The 14,877-nt window shown below is 39.4% G+C and overlaps 2 long non-coding RNA genes across 2 annotated transcripts in view; one reads left to right on the plus strand and one right to left on the minus strand.

Moving 5' to 3' along the window:
• Positions 1-862, plus strand: part of LOC144305879 (uncharacterized) — a 40,639-nt gene extending 39,777 nt beyond the window's left edge. Inside the window, exon 4 of the long non-coding RNA XR_013372900.1 lies at positions 697-862. This is a non-coding gene — a long non-coding RNA (uncharacterized LOC144305879). The remainder of the gene's footprint in view (positions 1-696) is intronic.
• The window catches only part of LOC144305878 (uncharacterized), a 63,979-nt gene that overhangs the window by 8,019 nt on the left and 41,083 nt on the right, over positions 1-14,877 (minus strand). The gene's annotated exons all lie outside the window — the stretch shown is intronic.

Here is a 14,877-nt window from a genome sequence, read left to right on the forward strand (position 1 = left end):
TTTACTCAAATACAGGTTCTTTTCACTATGAAGTTTCATCCTGTTAGAGCAAACACATTGTTATATCTGGTTGAGATGGTTTGGGAATCTTTCTTGTCATCAAACACAATAAATATCTCTCCTAGCTTCATCTGCTGATCTGCCATTACCACCATGTCATCTATATCCTTGGGCAACTTAGATACCTGTTGAATAGGATGAGATTTCAAGAGTGACTTCTTTATGAGGAAAACAAACCATCAATGAAAAGAACCTAAAGACCCTTCTCCCTCCATTCTGCTCCCTGACCAGTTCCAGCCTGAGTACCGAGCATATATATGAATCAATGTTGACTTGATGATAAAATAATCTAACAATTAAAGACCAGTGCAACTATTTTACTTTGGCAACCCAGTTTGTGGTAAATTACACCTTAACCAGTTTTTTTTTCTTTTTTTTTTTAATTTTTATTTATTTATGATAGTCGCACAGAGAGAGAGAGAGAGAGAGAGGCAGAGACACAGGCAGAGGGAGAACCAGGTTCCATGCACCAGGAGCCCAACGTGGGACTCGATCCCGGGTCTCCAGGATCGCACCCTGGGCCAAAGGCAGGCGCTAAACCGCTGCGCCACCCAGGGATCCCCCCTTAACCAGTTTTTATCAGATTTTTTTTCTTTTTCTTTTTTCTTTTTTCTTTTTTTTTTTTTTTTTGTACAGATTAGGTCTCCTTGAAAACTGTTGGTGAATTTGCCAAGATTTCCAATGAAATGGTTGGTCCCAATGATTCCTAAGTTACTTCCAGGTAAGACCTCTTCCAAATTGTGCCTAACATTTCTAAACAAATTCTGGATATCTTGTATTATATTGATTTATGAAAATAACACCTCCCTTATGATGGCACAAGCTTCTCAGGTACTTCATGTGATTCACCTTTGCATTTCACATAGAATCTAATACAGCACTGGAAACAGTAGATGCTTGAAAACTGGGTGTTGAATGACTGATTCACTGAGCTGATATAAATAGACAGTAATACTCTTGGCTTCAAAGGAGGGTTTTAGGACTGTGTAGTGCTTTGAGGCTCTGACAAAACACAACCTCATGAGTATATATTGTTCTTCCAGATTTAAAGCAAGCATATGTCCCTCAGCTTCATGATCTCTGAATAAGAAGCATTTGCCTTTAAAATAGCCTGAGGCTTCTCATTCAACACAGCAAACTTTTTTCCTAGCATATTCTCCCCAGAATCAGTAAGTTTTCCATCTAACCTGCCAGAGACAGTGTCTCCCAATCTGCAGTAATTATCTTGACAAGGTCAATTAGTATTTTAAAAAATGATACAGTCACTTGGCTGCTGATTTTCCTTTTACTCTTGTTTCTCGGCAGAATGCTCCCGGCATCAATTGATGTGGAAGCTGCATTGCACCAGAGGAAGAAATTGTCTATGTCGATGCCAAAAGGAGGTATCCTTCAGGCCTGGCGCGAGGGAGAACAGTTTACAGGTGCTCTGGGAGGCACAGCAGCTCCAGGCAGATCACTCTGTGACTACGCAGGCTTCTGAGATGCCTGAGACTTTCCCCTTCACAGTTTAAACGCCTGAGGAGGTTGCTCAGGTGCCAAGCGGGAAGTTTAGAGTCAAGAGAAATCACTGCAGATGGGGGGAAAAAAAAAGAAAAAGAAAAAAAAAAACATCCTCTGTGTGGAAGACTTTTAGAAAACCAGCACCAAAATAATACCTCTCCTGCTGACTCGTGGAGAGGCTGGAAACTAGATCAAGCTTCAGTCAAACACTAAATTTTTACCTAGTTTGGTGTTGTTTTTCTCAGGCCACAGAATTCCTAAGGATTTGCCAAGTTTGCCTATGAAATGATATGTCTGCTACTGCCTTTTACTGGGGGCAAATGTGATTTAGAGAATTTTTTGGTAATATCTTTCATGTTCATTTTTTTTCTTAGTGCCATCTAGAATGTGTTGCATGATTTTTAGATCTAGGGTTGAGTTATGGTTAGTGGTACACTTTTATTCCCATGGGATGTTCAAGGTCGCCCTTCACATCCACATTTAAGGGTATGAATCCAAGGTAAGAAGGATTCCTCAGAGCAAGAAAATTGGCCCTGTAAGATAGGGGGTGGGAGCTTATGGGAGAGAACTAAAGAGAGTGCAAATAAAAACCAGATTGGGACAACATAGTCTTCTCTCTCCTGGAGTGTTTCTGTTCCATGTGGTATATTCTCGTCATGTGGATCCTCTCTCCTTAAAGAGACAGCTGGTCCAGAGTGGAGCTTAGGGAAAAGGGATTATCAGAGAATACTGTCTCTGAGATGGGAGTCCGGCAATCTGTGGCATATAAGCCAGCTCTGCTCTGAGTGTTGCCAAAGCACCTGCTTCCTCCATCATGAGTGTGAAGGTCCAGATGGCCAATGGACAGGGCACAGGGACAGTCAGCGCCACCTGTCCCTGGTGCAGACCTCAAGCTAAAGGGGCAATGGGGCAATTTATTTCACAGGGCTCTGCTGAGATGGATACGGGATACCCAGATGAAGCAACTTTCATAGGATTTGGACCCGGGACTCCAGCCACATATACATGAATAACACATATCATAGACCTATCAAGAAGAAGATTAAATTTCTCTCGACTCTGGGAAACAGCACAAGAGAAAGATTAGGTCCTTGAGGTACCTTTCAATATTGATCGAAAGGCTGACCTGACAAAGAACCGCCTAAAAACTTGTTTGCTGTTGCTTCTCCCCAGGGTCCTGGGATAATTTGTAATTCAAACTTGGAAAGAATCCTAAGCTATTTCCTTCAGATTTATTCTTTCCACATGTGAAACGAAATAATTAAAACACCTCATCAGCTTTTAGAGCTTGAGTTGTTTTTTTTTTTTAAGCAAGAAATTGCTGATTGAATCCATATTCCCCCCAATCTTCCGCTAATTTAATTTAACGTCAAAAATTATTTATTATCATGAATAATGATTTTGCATACAAATGGATATTTATAAGTGGATTTTTAATTTATATTTGTTAGTAAATCATAATAAACCTATCATCCTCATCCTTATTACTCAAGATCAATTCTATAATACTTGAGGGTAAGAGGTCTCATGCATATTTTAGTTCGCTTGGGGCATAATATTTCTATTAGGCCACAGGATGCTAGAAATAGTTGGTACAGTACCCTAGTGCCTTCATGTGGACACTTGTAATGGTCATTAGGCTAAACTAACGAACATTTTACAATTATTGCTGTTTGGGACAATTCCAGTTAACTCCGTTTTCTTCTATGGCACATGCTACATTTATAAAAGTAAAATAATCTGAACATAAGAAATTCTATGCTAGGATATATCTAACAGTCCCTTCAACCAAGAATCCTGTCTTTGATATGGGCAACAAGCAACATCTGGGAAACCATAACTGACGTCCCTCATGCCAATTATAAAAGTTTTTTTTAAGTGTAGCAAATGTCTCTAACATCCTCCAAATATCCTCACATTATACCCATCCAAATCCTCTTGAATTTGTGTAGATTCTCAACTTGCTTCACTTCTTGATGTTCTTTCAAAGATGTCTTTGGAAAATACACCACCTACAACCTCAGCTCCTGGACTGTAAGCGACAGGACAGCAGGAGCTTTGCCTGTATTCACATTTGCCTTCATTTTCCCACTGCCTTACCCTGTAGGTTTTCAAAACAGCAACATCAACAGTAACAACAACACAAAAACTCAACAAACAAACAAAGAAAACACTTGTTTTTAATAGATTGTAGTTCTTGACCCTAAGCCCAAGGAAACAAACAAGAAATGTGTGAATTGTTTTATCTTTTACTTGTATAGATCTCACCAGAAGTACTGCAAGAACTTACTCATGAGTTTCTTTCTATATATTGCCAGATACATTCTTTGTAGGATTTTCTTTCCCAACCCTTCCTCCTCTCTCTTAAACACTCAAGCTCTCTCTTTCTCTCTCTCTCTCTCTCCGTATACACACACGCATACAACACTGCAACTGGGATCTGTGTAAGAATATTGATGGCCACTTATCACTTTTAAAATAGAATCTTATCTTCTCAGTCCGACTCTTTTTCACCTGATCCCTCCCTGTACCCTCCCCTCCACTGCACACTTCGCCTTTCTAGCCTCATCTCCCACTGAGCTCTGACCCACTCAGTGCTCCAGCCACTCCATGAAAGTCACCTTGCCAGTTGTATGTTGGAATCTGGTCCAGGCTTTTCCATTTTCCTCCAAGGCCCTTCCTCAGCTCTACCCTGAAATGTCTGGCACACTCCCATCAATCTTTCCAAATTTAACTCAAATATTACCTCCTCAGAAGCTTCTAGATGGACTCCCCTGGGTATTCTTTAAAAAAAATTTTTTTTTAGATTTTATTTATTTATTCATGAGAAACACAGAGAACAAGGCAGAGACACAGGCAGAGGGAGAAGCAGGCTCCCTGCGGGGATCCCAGTACCTGGGATCATGACCCCAGCCAAAGGCAGATGCTCAACCACTGAGCCACCCCAGGCACCCCTCCCTGGGTATTCTTATGCATGCCTCAATTCCAGTGATTGTGAATCCTGGCTGCACTTGAGGATCATTTGGAAAGCTTGTAAAAATGACTAGGCCCCACCCAAGAACAATTAAAGCAAAATCCCTGAATGTGGAATCTAGCCATGGTGTTTTTTAAAAACTCTCCATCTGATTCTACTGGCAGCCAGACCCTCTGCTTTGCTGTAATCGTTCATATTTCTGTTGTGGTCTTCTCCTCACTTCTCACAGGCAGGGACAATGCCTTAGCCATCTTTGTCTTCCCAGAAACTGGGATAGTTCCTGGCATACAGTAGGTGTTCAAGCATTCTTTGTCAAATGAAAATGAAATACTCATGATGGCAAAGCTACTTTGACAGAGCTTAGAAAGTTCCTAAACTCAGTTTATAGTGAGTCCTACAGCTCCAAACTTTTCATCCTTCAAAGTTCCAATCCTGAAGCTTGGAACAGAAGTGCTTGATTTAATTTCTAAGCTGGGTCATAATTACCCCTGAACGTTGAAGTGGTGGTGAGGTGAGCAATCATTTCTCTTACGTATGCGCTCTAAAGAAGGGTGTTATTTTTTCAAAAGATGTAAAAGCTAGTATGTCGACATGACCGTTTTAAGACTATAATTAAAGAAAAAAAGCCTTAGGGAAAACAGTGGGAAGCAACACCCAAAGACATGTAGAGAAGGAATGTAAGAGTGGAGCCTATTCAGGATGATTCCTCCCCACCCAAGTAACAAGGCAGGCCTCACCCCACATCCCTTTGTTCTTGCCCCCATTCCATGTTAGGATCTGGGTGACTCTCCCTCCACCTGCCCCCTCCCACCCCCCACCCACCCCGCACCTCCCACTCTCATTGGTCTGGGTATAGACGGAAGATAGGTAGTGTGCCACTGGGTCATGGCCTCTGGTAGCCCACCCATTAGGTGACCTCACTAAACCTCAGATTGCTTCTCTGTTAACTTCAACAGCTTCCCTGTGGGTTGTTAGATTCAACCGTTTTATACTTGGCCTGTGCCTGAGATGTAATAAATGCTCAATCAGTGGTAACCGCTACTATTGTTTGATTGTACTGAGCAGACACTGTTTGATCATGTAGCAAAACAGGCCAGTGCTGCCAACAGAAGCAAAAAGAAACTATTGGCCTTTCTTTGGAGAAGAGAGAACATTGCCTTATATAAAAACCTACTTTTGCTTAAGTTCAGACATTATGACCTTTTGAAATGCATTGACAATCTACTTAACACACAAATTTAATTTCTGATCTCCAGACATGATAGAAAGGAAACCATGCTCATTTCAATTGTAAAGATTTGAAGCATAGTATTCAAGTAATTTAATCAGTTAGAAAAATAGAAGTGCTTCCTGAAAAAAGAAAGAGCTTTTCTAAATTGTTTTTTAAAGCAACTAATATACTAACATAGAAATGATATTTCTGTTTGTTAGGTATCTGTCAAGGCCAAAGGAGGCAATGACTAACAGTCTCCACTGGGGAAGAAGGGCTCTTCGTGTGGACTTTTGCCTGCTTTTCTAATCATTCTCTCAGCCAGAGCTGAGGTTGGTGGGTCCTGCCCCCTTGTAAAGTCTCTACTTCTTCCTTCATTGAGGGGAAGGCTCCCTTTGGGATGGACTTGGGCTGTGATGGTAGGCTGGCTGTCCACACCCCTCCTTTCCACTTTTAGCATATTCTAATCTCCTTATAAGTCCTCTTTCTTGGGCTGGCCTTCATTTTGACTACAGCACAGAAAGGTAGGTGTCTTTGCCTCCTCCTGTGGTCCTCTTGGATCCAAAGGAATTTCCCTGGATTGGTTTTGTGATTCTTTGGGTTTACCTGAGAATTCCCCACCACCACCCACCCCCTAAACCCCGTCCAGATGACCACCCCCACACTGGCACCATTATTGGAATTATGGCAAACCCTGAGTTCCTGGAGTCGGAGTAGACAGCACAGCCCTGTGGGGTTTGCTGCACAGACGAGTTCTCTGACGAGAGCAGATATGAAGTGTTTACAGGATTATTTTAGCTCTGAACTTCCTTGGTTTAGGTATCATATATCCATTGGGCAGCTTCTTCATCACCTTAACAATGTCACCAGTATTCATGCACATTGAAAGCCTTATAATCCACAAACCACGGACACACTAATTCTATGTCTAAGCCTGTGTTCCAAGAAAATAATCACAGATGTTGTCCAAGATTTCCTTTAGATTCAGGATTTCCTGTAGATTTCATCCAGTAGATGAAATTAAAAATCATCATGATAGTTTTGTAGCAACTTGGAAATAACATCAAAATCTGCCTTTTCATTAAACTATGTTAATCGAGTGTATTAGTATTTAACTAATTTAACATAAAAACAGAATTAGCTAAGTTATGGTCCAAACATACAGTGGGATACTTTGTAGTTTGTACAAGTATTGCAGAATAAAATTCTATGGCATAAAAGATGTTTGTAAATTAAGTGATAAACTAGGTTACATGATAGTATGAGTTATAAAAACAAGTCACAGAAGACTGGCTACATTCAACCTGATGTGACATAGGAGATAGGTAGATAGATAGATAGATAGATAGATAGATAGATAGATAGATAGATACATATATAATAGGTCAAGGCAATAATAAAGACAAAATTCAACATAATGATTCCCTCCCCTGAGAGAAAGACTGATTGGGACAGTGAAGACTGAAGAAATAGAAGCAGTGACACTGGTAATGATTCAGTTCTTAAGTTGGTTGATAGGTTCATTTTTAAATTTTTTGCCCCATGACTTGCATGTTTATTACAAGTATTGTTTTGTATTTGTATTATTGAATATTTGTATCAAATATTACAAAATACAGCATTAAAAACTGTAGGTGCAATTGTAGTCGTTTTCAGGGCCACCACACGCAGTCACTCCGGTTGTCCTCTGACAAGGGGCACCCAGAGGATACTCTGGTAAGAGAGTATTCCAGGTCAGGGAAGAAGGTGCTCTTTTCTTAATTTGCATAAAGGTGCATCCACTTGCTGAAACAGGCAGCTTTAGGGGCTACACCTGCCTGGTAGGGTCATCTTTTTCTAATGAGACCCCCCAAAAAGAGTTGCCTTTTTCTTCTTCACATATAGGGGTTGTATGTGCTGACAGGAACACGTGTGCACCTGTGCTTGTGTTTTACATTCTCTTGATTTACCACATACTGCTTTTAACACGGAAAAAAAACAAAAACACTTTTTTCAGGTAAGGTGTTTCCCTTCTCAAAGGGCAGCTAACCTTAAAAATGTACCTTCGAGTATGCAAATCCATTAGACAATTTCACGTGACCTAACCTTTAGGTTTCAACTTTGCTATTGCCCTTTCCTCCCCCAAATCCTACTTCTGACAGATTTCTTCATCACTGCATTGAGTCAACAAATCTTCCCACAGAAGGAGCCCATCTTTCAAAACATACTATGCATCACCCTTCACACTGCGGACATTTAAGAAATGCTGTTACTCCTAAATGTTTGTCAGCATATTGTGGCTCTGGCACTGAAAAATGTCAGTGAAGCCAACAAATTTTGCGCTTGGAAAAATGAGGAATGAGAGAGAGGAAGAGCTCTCAAGGCTAGGAGAGAATATTTTTTAAAATTAGTTGCATGGCTAATTTAATCTACAATGTCTGGCTTATTCATAAGTGTGTATGTTTAACCAGAGGATACAGAATCTAATAAGTCTTGTTGTTCTTTCCCTAAATAGAAATGGATTTATTAGTTCTTTCTGGAATTTAAAAAAGTAATATATGTGTAGCTAAAAATTTTATGAAATACAGATATAAATTATAAAACTACCTAGAATAGTGAACCCCTATAGCAAATGACTACTGTCACCATGTGGGGGGTTTATCTTTCCAGAATTCTTTCTTTAAAAAATCATGACTGGTATTTTCTGAGAACTTTCTGCAAATTAGGCACCACTATGCTAAGCAGTTTTTGTATGTTATCTCTTATACTCCTAGAATAACCCTGTGAAGTATTATCATCCTATTATTAATAGGAATTATCCCCTATAAGAAAAATGAGGCCTCAAGAATTAAGGTAATTGGCTGGTGGTCTATAGTCAGCCAGGGGTAGAATTAGGATCAAAAGACCATTTGTCTGACTCTAAAGTCCAATACAGCTATGATAAACTCTCTTTTACATATGTATTTATATAAATACATGCTTTTAATAAAATAAAAACAAAGCCATATGTAATAGATTGAACTGTGGCTCCCAAACTATGTCTAGCTAGAACCTCAGAATGTGACCTATGTAGAATAAGGAGTCTTTGCAGATACAATTAAAGTGAGGACCTCAAAACTCAAAAGGTATTAAATACCTAAATGTGAGACCTGAAGCCCTAAACTCCCAAAAGAAAAAATAGGCAGTAATCTCTTGGACCTTGTCCTTAGCAACATATTTATGGATATGTCTCCTCAGGCAAGGGAAACAAAAACAAAAACTATTGGGGCTAAACCAAAATAAAAAGCTTTTGCACAGCAAAAGAAACTATGAACAAAACAAAAACGCAACCTAGCAAATGGGAGAAGATATTTGCAAATCATATATACAATAAGAAGTTAATATCTGAAATATGTAAAGAACTTATAATACAATTCAATCCCAAAAACCCAATCTAAACACTTTATTTTTAGTTTTTTAAGATTTGATTTATTTATTCATGAGAGACATGGGGGTGGGGGCAGAGACATGAGCAGAGGGAGAAGCAGGCTCCCCACAAGTTGCCCAATGTGGAATTTGATCCTGGACTCTAGGATCATGTCCTGAGCCAAAGGCAGATGCTCAACCGCTGAGCCACCCAGGCATCCCTGCTTTTATTTTTTTTAATATTTTATTTACTTATTCATGAGACACACAGAGAGAGGCAGAGACATAGGCAGAGAGAGAAGCAGGCTCCCTGTGAGGAACCCAATATGGGACTGGATCCCAGGATCCTGGGATCATGCCCTGAGCTGAAGGCAGATGTTCAGCCACCCAGGCACCCCGGAAAAAGCAGTCTAATTAAAAAATAGGCAGAGGATCTGAATAGACATTTTTCCAAAGAAGACACACAGATGGCTAACAGACACATGAAAAGATGTTCAACATCACTTATCATCAGGAAAATGCAAATCAAAACCTCAGTGAGATATCACCTCACACCAGTCATCTAGTATCAAAAGACAAGAAGTAACAAGTGTTGGCAAGGAGGTGGAGAAGAGGGAACCCTCATGCACTGTTGGTGGGAATGTAAATTCGTGCAGACACTGTGGAAAACAGTATGGAGATTCTTCAAAAAATTAGAAACACCATATGATCTAGTCATTTTACTATTGGGTATTTACCCAAAGGAAACAAAAACACTTACTTAAAAAGATATATCCCCCCCTTATGTTTATTGCAGCATTATTCACAATAGCCAAGATATGGAAGCTACCCAAATGTCCTCTCTCTATATATATATATATATATTTTTTTTATACACACACACACAATGGAATATTACTCAGTCAAAATAATGAATGAGATTTTGCCATTTGCAACAACATGGTTGGACATAGAGCATATTATGTTAAGTGAAATGAGGACAAATACATCATGATTTCACTTACATGTGGAATCTAAAAAACAAAACAAATTAATAAACAGATTCTTAAATACAGAAAACAAACTGGTGGTTGCCAGAAGAAAGGGGGTTGATGAACAAAGGAGAATAGGTTACAAACTTCCAGTTATAAGATAAATAAGTCATGGAGATAAAAACTACAGCAGAGAGAACATAGTAACAATGTTGTAATAATTTATCATGGTGAGCATTGTGTAATGTACGGAATTGTCGAATCAATATGTTGCACACCTTAAACTAATATAAGATTATATGTTAATTATACTTCAATTTAAAAAATAATAAGTAAGAGTGTCAAGATAAGATCCTCCTGGATTAGAGTGGGCCCTAAATACAGTGACAGAAAGAGGACATGGAGACACACGGGGGAGAAGGCCAAATATGAAGATGGAGGCAGACATGGGAGTGGCACATCTACAAGCCAAGGAACACCATGGAATCATGGATGGGGGCATAGAACATGTTCTCCAAGTCTCCAGAAGGAAGGGACCCTGATGACACTCTGATTTTAGACTTGTAGCTTCCAGAAATGTGAGATAATAAAGTTTTAAGCCTTTCTATGTGAGGCAATTTGTTACGATTGTCCTGGGAAACTAATACACTGTGCTATCCAGATTATTTGATAATTACTTTCTTTTATTTATCAACACATCACAAGCATCTTTAATTTACTAGCAAATCACAAACAAATGTGGGTACCATTTCCCATTTGAAATAGCTAAATAGAATTCTATACTAAAGATTTAACACAAATTTTTAATCAATCTCTTCTTGATGGATTGTTAGGGTATTTTCAACTTTTTATTTTTACAAACAATAGTGTGACTAAAATTCTTGGTTGATCCCATCATTGTTAATTTTCTCTCAAATTATTTCCTCAGGATAAGTTTGCCAAAGTGAATGCCTGGGTCAACTAGGGACCCCCAGTTAAGGCTTTTGATACATTATTATCAAGCCACATTCCAGAAAATGTTAACAATTTATAATTCTACTAGCAGTGTATAAGTAATGCAATGATGATGATTGAGTATTGTTCTTTGGCAGCCCAGATTTTTTAAAAGATTTTATTTATTTAGTCATGAGAGACACAGAGAGAAGGCAGAGACATAGGCAAAGGGAGAAGCAGGCCCCATGCAGGGAGGCCGATGTGGGACTTGATCCCAGAACTCTGGGATCATGGCCAGAGCCAAAAGCAGACCCTCAACTGCTGAGCCATCCCAGGTGTCTGGCAACCCAGGTTTTGATAAAATACCTCTTGAGAATGTGGTTGGTGTAGGCATCTTTAGTATCAGCCTTTTCTTTCTGGGACTGTCGTCACTAGCACAAAAGATGGGATTCTGGTACATTAAAAACAATGATGTCCTAACTTACAAATTCAAAAACTTCAAGTTTAATGAATAAAGCCTTAAACTGAAAATCAAGAGGCTCATACTAGCTAGCTAGTTTATTCACAGGAAACAACTTCTATCTGTGTTCTGTCTTCAATATGTGGAATCTCCTAGGACTAGTGTGAGCTCTGGAACCAAATTGCCTGGGTTTAAATTCTGTTTTCACTACTTCTTAGCTATGTGCCCTATGAAAGTTACTTAGATTCTCTCAATTTCTATTCCCTCACATGAAAAAATGGAAACGATGGTAGGCATCCTTATTTTACAGGGAATTGGGAGACTTCTAGGGGATAATCCCCTTAACAGTACTGGACAAGAGCCTGACCCATTGTAAGTGCTCCATAAATGCAAATGTATACTATTATTACTATTATCACACGTAACTGCCTTGCCATACATGTGGCCAGTTAGTGCAGTTGACTTAGAGTTCATTCCCAGGAGGCCAAGGTCATAGTTTCAACCCCAGTTTACTTGGCTCTGTTCCATAGCCACAGATTGCATCCTAGCCCTAACCAGCTGTCTCCTAGGCAGCCTGGCAAATACATGATTAAATCATCAAGCTCCATTGTCATACCACCCAGGAGGAGGGCTTGGAGAATCTGCTCCCATTGAGAACATTGTCCATAAAGACGGAAGCTGGGAGTGTAGGGAATATCGAAGGAGACCAGGTCTCCCAGCCAAGCAGGATCAGGGCAGAGCTGAGCCAACGGCCTTGTGGAAATAATGTGGACGTGGTCTTGGTTCTGACGGGAAACAGCAGCAATAACAAGAAAATACTGTGCCTTTCTGTTTTGCCCGGTTACTTTCACTGGTAGCTCTTTGAATAAGTGCTGGTTCTAATGATGGCTTTCTGGTCAGGCTGAGTCACACTGAACTGACTTCTCCCACATGAAGAGTAAAGGGCAAATGTCATGTTGTTGCAGTTGTAGACAATTGGCACCTGCCTATCTTAGAGCTACCTACCTCTGTTTTTTGTCTGAGAGGAAAATGAATGATCTTCTCTTAGTCATTGTATTTTGGGATTCTTTGTTATAGCAGCTTAGCCAGTACGTTACCTAATACATCATCTTTCTGATCCATTTCTATATTCCTTCTGCTCTGGTTGACCCAGGACTGGCGGACTGTGCTGTCTCCTTAATCTATTAATGTTTACTCTACAATATGGCATTTAATTACATTTGATGGCTCTGAAGGACAGCAAAACTAGTTCCCTTTGGGCAAAGGATTATCTCAAGTCAAAGCTAATAGCCTTAATGGTTTAAAATGGCACTAAATGGTTGTCTACATTTGGGCAAGGCCATCTGGTCATTTGCAGATAAGCATAATAATAAGCACACGGGCAGATTTCCACATATGGGCTGAACGCAGACTTGTTCCAAATTATATACACTATAAAATTTACTATCCTTCACTAAAACCCAAGCAGCAAACTATCCCTTACTTGAATTGTAGTAATGAGTTGTCACTCAGATAATATGACTGAAATGACTCTGACTACAACCAAAGCTCCAAAACCACAGTGCCCACATTCTAGTCCAGGTCAAAATGCAATTTTTAGTTTTGGGAAGAGTTTCTGAGCATGCACATCATTAATCACCCTGTAATTCTGCCCAAAAGTATATATGGCCAATGGGTCTGTTTAAAACGGAGGCATGACAGTTGGGTGAAATCATATATTTTTGCTCTAGGAGCATTTAAGTTCTCTGAATGTGATTGATAAGTAATAAAAGCAAATTGAGGAAATAATGAAATAATCTTCCTTGCAGTCATAGTGTTTACTTCCATTTCCTGCTTCCCTTTATGTCAAATTTCAAACTAGACTTGATATAAACCTTAAATCTCTAGCAATGAAATTATTATGGTCATGTCCTATCCATGTTTCCTTTTATGATTCAAAGTAGATTAATAATAAAGCTTAAACTATAGAGTGTCCAAGAAAGTTTTGAATTTTATCATGAAGACTACTTGGTATTTCTTTATGTATCAGCTAATTTAAAAAATCTGGTGCCTTCAGCCACATACTTCATCTGCCCATTGAGTCATCCAACAATGCCCCCTTAGACCTATGGGGACACTGGAATGACAATTCTCCATTTCCCTTTAAAATCTCTCAAAATCATAAATTATTTGAAAAAACAAAATGTCCTTGTAATGGACAAAGCACGAGCAGAGAGACCAATGACCAGCAATCTTGAATGCCCTTGGCAAACATGCCTCAGCTGCTTAACATGTAAAATAGAGGTAGACCGTCTGACTGGCTAGCCACTTACCCGAAAGACTGTTACAAAGAGACAACAATGGGAGAATAATCAAAAAGTACTTCCCATACATCTTGAGTTACTGTGAACCAAGCTTCTGTATGCAAATCACCTTTATTTCTTCAACTGAAAAGCATTGGCCATGAACTCGAGATAACGGTAGAGGCCTTATAGCTCTAGTAGGTGATTTTTGTTTTATCTCTATAACTAAAACAAAGGCAGTGAATGGATTTAATTTCCTTTGTGACTGGCCTGCAAACGTGGAATGCTGAGGCTGACCAGATCTTTATCTGTGTTATCAGATGAGGCAGGCCAGAACCAAATGGGCTTTGGGCTGCCCTAGCATATTTTAAACTCCCACCTCATCTGCCATCCGGTATAGCACCTGGGTCTCCTTTGGCACTAGTGTGGTCCAGATTTCTTTGGCCCAATGAATATCTGCTTTTTGAATTATCTTTCCCCAGATGTAGTTTCCATCCAGCCAAATTTAACCTTGTTTTATTATTTCCTGCCCCTCATTTCTAACCTCTTTGGGGACATTGTGATCTGCTGGGTGTTGACAATGCTGCCTAATTTAGAAGCGTCTGTGATTTGCATCAATAAGAGAATCCCTCTTTTCAATTTATTAATAAAGATCCTAAGAATTAATATTTCTATCAAAGACTGTGCTCCATATTTGGAAACACTGACATTTCTCACAGACTGTTTCATTTATTAAATCTCAGCCTATTTCCAAAGCACGATCTTCTCCAGTCCAATTTGATTTTGGTGCCAAGCAAAACATTGAAACACTGCTTTTGTGGGAAATGATCTGCTCATCTCCAAGCACATGCAACTTTGCCTTCATTGGCTGGTAGTTGGGAGAACAACACTGCTAAAGTGACTTTGGGACAGTCTGGTCCAGCCAGTTTTTCACATGTGGATTGTGACTTGAATTTGAAAGAACCTTTCCTTTTATATTCTGGGGCTATTCTTCAAATAGAATATGAACCTAGCAAATCTATTGTTTTCTTGTCTTCTGGAGTTCTCCACCTCCTGGAAACCACTAGAAAGAGCAAGTGTTCATTTATACATTTTTTGTTAAC

The sequence above is a fragment of the Canis aureus genome, chromosome 36, assembly GCF_053574225.1.
Source record: "Canis aureus isolate CA01 chromosome 36, VMU_Caureus_v.1.0, whole genome shotgun sequence".
NCBI lineage: Eukaryota > Metazoa > Chordata > Mammalia > Carnivora > Canidae > Canis > Canis aureus.